The sequence below is a fragment of the Pristis pectinata genome, chromosome 16, assembly GCF_009764475.1.
Source record: "Pristis pectinata isolate sPriPec2 chromosome 16, sPriPec2.1.pri, whole genome shotgun sequence".
Classification (NCBI taxonomy): domain Eukaryota; kingdom Metazoa; phylum Chordata; class Chondrichthyes; order Rhinopristiformes; family Pristidae; genus Pristis; species Pristis pectinata.
The window spans coordinates 16,235,677-16,241,676 of record NC_067420.1 but is presented as its reverse complement, the minus strand read 5'-3'; positions in this window follow the sequence as shown (position 1 = coordinate 16,241,676).

The window sequence follows — 6,000 nt, the reverse complement described above, 5'->3', positions numbered from 1 at the left end:
ATAGACACATGGATGATAGAGAAATGGAGGGCTATGTGGAAGGGAAGGGTCAGGATAACATGTCAGCACAACATTGTGGGCCGAAGGGCCTGTACTGTGCTGTAATGTTCTATGTTCTATGAATAGCTATAAAAAATTTTACACAATCACTCAGATAAGATTAGTGTTTCCTCACAAGCATGGCTTACATTGCTGCCATGTACTTGGCAAGATTATGAAAATGAGAGACACTGAGGCTGCAGGAAGGACAGACAAGTTGGAGGACAAAAAGAAAATGTACTTTAACTGAAGACACTTGGCTCCAGACCTCATTATAACTTTGGTCCAAGCATGGACAACATAGTTGAACTTCCCAGGAGAGATCTAAGTGAGTATCCTTGACAGCAAGGCAGAATTTGACTGAATGTGGCTTGGGGAAAATGAAATTTATCAGAACAGAGGGAAAAAAACTCTCTCCATGAGCGAGAGTCACACCTCACACAAAGGAAGGTGGTTGTGGGTCCAGAGGGACAACCTCAGCCCAACAACGTCACTGCAGGAGTTTGTCTAGACTGGTGTCCATCCTTAGCTGCCACACCAATAGATTTCCATCCATCACAGAACAGAAGTGACACTGTACTGTCATCAGTGACTATGTTCAACACCATTTGCAAATCTTCAGAAAATGAAGCAATCTGTGCCTGGCTACAACAGAACCCAGACAACATTCAGACATGGACTAATAATTGGCAAGTTACATACATGCCACACAACACCAAGCAAAGACTACGTCCAACAAAAACATTTGCAACCTAGGTTTAACATTCAACAGCATTACCAGTGCTTGGACTTCTACCATCAGCATCTTGGGACTGATCATTGAATGAAAGGTAATTATTACAGCTCCAAGATCATGACAGAGACTGGGTATTTTGAAGTGAGTGACTCACTTCCCAATTCCCCAAAACCTTTCAAACATTTACAACGCACAAGGCAGGAATGTGATAAAATCTTCTCCCCTTGCCATAAATGAATGCAGCTCCAACGATACTCAAAAATCCCAACATCATTCAGAAATGAGCAATTTAATTGATGGCAATTCCACTCATCGACCTAAACATTCACCGTCTCCAACACCGAAGCACTGTGCCTGACACATGTACCATCTATAACTACTCAAAGATACTTTAACGATATCTCTCTAAACCGTAATCTCTACAACTAAAGAGGATAAGGGCAACGCTGCATTGGAGCACCACTTCTACAGGTCACACACCAATTTGACTTAGAAATTGATCATCATTATCTCATCAGTGCTGGTTCTAAATCCTTAGCCAACAACACTGTAGAACTTAGTGGCAATTCATAATGGGCAATGCCCACATTCTGCAAATGAATAAAACAGAATTCACTATTTCCACCAAATAGCTGCTTTCCTTTATTCTTCTCAATAAAGCACACTGGTTCTAAATACACAAAATCTTGGAGTGCATGCTTAAAAGATCCCAAAGAGTAGTAGGATAGGGAGATAAGGTAGTTAAGGCAGCAAGTGGGGCAACTAGAATGGTGTTATGACACTAGCTGGAGTACAGAGTGTATTTCTGGTCACCACATGACTGGAAAGATTAAACAGCAATAGAGAAGGGGCAGAAGAAATTTATAAGGGATAGAGAATTAAGTCTATGAGAAAAGACTGACCAGGCTGAGGTTGTTTTCTTTTAAACAAAAAGGGATTGAGATGAAACTGAATTGATATTTATAAAATTATGAGAGGCCAAGAAATGATGAAGAGAAAGGATCTGTTTCCTTTGGCAGTAAGGTTGATAACTCACAATCATAAATTTAAGTTAATTTGGAGAAGGGTTAGAGGGCAGTTGAAAGACAATTTCCACCTAAAAGTATAGTGGGGGGGGGGGGGGTAGGTTCAGTCTGAAGGGGTGGTGGAGCCAAATCCCTCACAGTATTTTTTTTAAAAAATGACTAGCTGAACTGACAGGTCACTGAGTGCTGGAAAGTGGGAGTAAATGAAACGGTCTCCTCGTTGGTCAGTGTGGAGACAATCAGCTGGCCTCTTTCAGTGCTGCATATTTCTGTCATTGTTTACTGCAGGACTACTTTAATCAGAAATTGGTCGTCAAAATAAAAAGACATACGTTTTTTAAAAAATGGTTTCCGGTTAGAATAATATTTGATTTGTTAGCAGAAACTAATTGTTTTTTTAAATTACAAATTTGAAATAACACGAACTAAGAAAGGGAGCAGCTTCAGCCCACAGAAATAATAGAAAGCTGGTGCCCTCTGAGTGACGCCACAATGGGTGACCTTTAGCCTTTGGCCTCTCTAGTTGAAGTGCTGGTGAGTTAATGTGCTCTAAGGGTACAATAAAACAAATATATTCTCAATCTTCAGGCTACAAGTGTTAAAATGTTGCCCCAAGGGTTACAGATGACAAGAAGCGTGTTACAATGCCTGAAGCCTGTCATTTCAAATAGCATGATAAATCCTCTCAATCACTGGAAATCCATGGGGGAATATTTTCATCTATTATCCTTGGATGCAATTTAACATTTGTAAAATATAATTATGCAGTTTTGATTTAATGTTTTAAATGAATCAAATGCAGCTGGCAACACTTCAGAAAACAATGTCCATCTTCTGAGGCCATTTTAATTAGATCCTGTTTGATTTAGTTTTAACACTTGCCTGGGATGGTCATGTTATCTGTTTTGAATGCTGAAACTGTTTTTCCATGTCAGTTTTAATTACTGCTGTAGATGTTCCTGGTAATTATGACCATGTGTTATGGATTATTTTAATATAAGCAGTGAGCAGAGTTTAAACAAAGCTTTTATTATGACTTATTTTTCTTAGATCCTTGAATAACAGCTTAAGTATACAAGTCTGAGAAGTCTTTTTATTCACTATCCACTTAATTATCTGTTGAAAATGAATAAAAAGTTGCTTGATCTTTAGCATTGAAAACATCACTTTGATAAGTGCAGATTGATAATACAACAGTTCAGACTACCCAAAGTCAATCCTGACTTCGGGTGATGTCTGCTTGGAGTTTACACCATCTCCCTGAGACTGCACGGTTTTCATAGAACATATATAGAACATAGAACAATTACAGCACAATTCAGGCCCTTTGGCCCACAAAGCTGTACTGAACATGTCCCTGCCCTAGAAATTACTAGGCTTACCCATAGCCCTCTATTTTACTCAGCTCCATATACCAATCTAACAGTCTCTTGAAAGACCCTATCGTATCCGCCTCCACCACCACTTCCGGCAGCCCATTCCACACACTCACCACTCTGAGTAAAAAAAAACTTACCCCTGACATCTCCTCTATATCTACTCCCCAGCACCTTAAACCTATGTCCTCTTGTGGCCACCAATTCAGCCCTGGGGAAAAGCCTCTGACTACCTACCCAATCAATACCTTTCATCATCTTATACACCTCAATTAGGTCCCCCCTCATCCTCCATCTCTCCAAGGAGAAAAGGCAGAGTTCCCTCAACCTGCTTTCATAAGGCATGCTCTGCATTCCAGGCAGAATCCTTGTAAATCTCCTCTGCACCCTCTCTATGGCTTCCACATCTTTCCCCGTTTCCTCGTGTGCTCGAAGGTTGAGTGGTTACTGTGACTTACCCCTTGATGTGGGTTAATGGCAAAAAGAATCAAAAGGGAGTTGATGGGCATATGAGGGACAATAAATTGTAGGAGTGGGGGGAAATAAAGAGGGGGAGTGAAACTGATGGGATTGCCCTCCTGGGAGCCAGCAGCCTCCTTCCATGTCATGATGAGTATAAGATAAACATGTGGTTTACTTTCTTTGGTCTTGGCTTAGCGGCACCATCCTTGGGTCTAAGTCAGAAAGTTTTGGATCCAAAGGCTTAAGTGCGACACCTAGGCTAGCAGTGAAATTCTGTCTTTCGGATAATTCATTAAGATAAACCTCATATGGACATAAATTGAGCTCTCCGACTACACTTCAAAGTATTTGCTTTGCTGCAAGGTGTTTGGAATGTCCAAGGGCTGTGAAAAGGACAAAGTGAATGCTTTACAATTATATGGAATTTTAAGTTAACATTATTTATTTGGTGTGAAGTACTTTGGAATCAAATGAAATATTTATAGAAAGACAAGGCTTCCGTTTTTTTTGTATATTCCTATTTAAAAGAATGTTGGATATAGAAATTATCATGCAGAAATTACTAAGCAAAAATCAGAGACTTTCATTGTGGTATTTCTATGTCTAACCTAAAAGTACTGGCAAAATCCTCAGATAAGGACATGTCCTGTTGTTGGAAATGTGTGCAATGGTGTTTCAGCTAATCCCTATCAGCTTTCCAGTTCTGTCACAGCTGAAGTGGAGTATACTCAACTCTCAATGATTTAAGGGTTAAATATGTGACTAAACCAGAAACATGGAGAGCAAAGAGTCTATGAAGTTGATCCTGGGTCTGCTCTCAACTAACTGAGATCTATGAAGACAGCAGCAGCAACACTATAATTAACAATGTCTCTAAATTGGAGATGGAGGAAGGCTGACAAAGATATCATCTACTAATTACTGCTCAATGATTCCTCCGGAAAAGTGCATGTGTGGATATTGGACAAGAATATGGTTTATCTACAAATTTAATTGCAGGATATGTGGTTGCCCTGTCTTTAATTGTCAAGCCTCATATTTGGGATTCCCTTCCTAAATTGCTCTTCCTCTCTTCCTCCATTAAGTTTATCTTTATAAATTTACAATTTCAAAAATTTTTTGGTCATCTTCCCAAATCTGTTTATGTGGTAGGACATCAGTTTTAATTTGAAAACATTTCAGTGAAATGTCTTGGGATATTTTCTTTCTTATTCTTCTTCAAAAACAGCATCATATCAACTGTAATTGTATTTGAAGAGCAAACAAGAAGCTGGAGGAACTCAGTGGGTCAGTCAGCATCTGTGGGGGAAAATGGACAGTCAACGCTTTGGATTGAGACCCTTTATCTGGGCCAAAGGCTCATTTGTTGCTCCAGATTCCAGCATCTGCAGTCTCTTCTATCTCCTTGTCTCAGAAAGATGCTTTTCCAATTAACTTTCCCCCAATTTACTTACTGCTATTTTAGATGAGTGCTAACTGAATTAAAATTATCCATGAATTTCACGAACGTTGAAAGAGCACTCCTTGATGATTGATGTTGCCAATCTTAAGATTTCAAAAAGAAAACCAATCCCTACAGATCTAGCTGCAGTGGAAAAGTCAAAGGTACAAGAGGCCAAATCATAAGGTAAGTTCTGAATTACCAATGGTTTTTGAATAGATGGATGGGTATACCTAAAATGTCAACAGATCACTTATGTTCTTACATCAATGATGGCAGATAAATATTGCAACCTTGGGAGTGTCTACAAATCCATTTCATTGTTAAAAGCTGCAAATTACTGGAGCAACTCATTCCCCCATCAAATCAGAGCTGGCATTCCCAAATGTTACCTTAAAAATACTATTAGGTAGTTGTAAATTATCTTGAACAACATGAAGAAATTCAGATAGATATTTTGAGGTTGCACATATAATAATTAGCCTGTTTTCACTGATGTAGGTATTTAATGTCATGTAAAAATAAAATTTGGCTTGATTTTACTGAGCAGAAAAGATTTTTGTTTCTGTACAGGTCCTATAGTTTCACCAACACTATGGCCTCAAAAAAACATTGATCTCATAGCACTGAAGAAACAGTGCTATGCAGTTCCATTCAAGTGAAATCAATAGTGACCATTGTCAGTTTGCATCATGACACATTGGAAATTCATGCCAAGGTTTCCCATTGGGGTGTTTGTTAGTGTTAGATGCAAAACATATACCTAATGATTTCCATAATAGTAGGGCATCTTCTTCCAGCATTTTCAGCCACACTGATCCTCAACTGTCATTTGTCAATCAAACACTGACCAGTTTTTTTTTTATAAATTAACATTGCATTCTTTGGAACCCATATTTCATTCTTTGTAAGCCTGCTTAT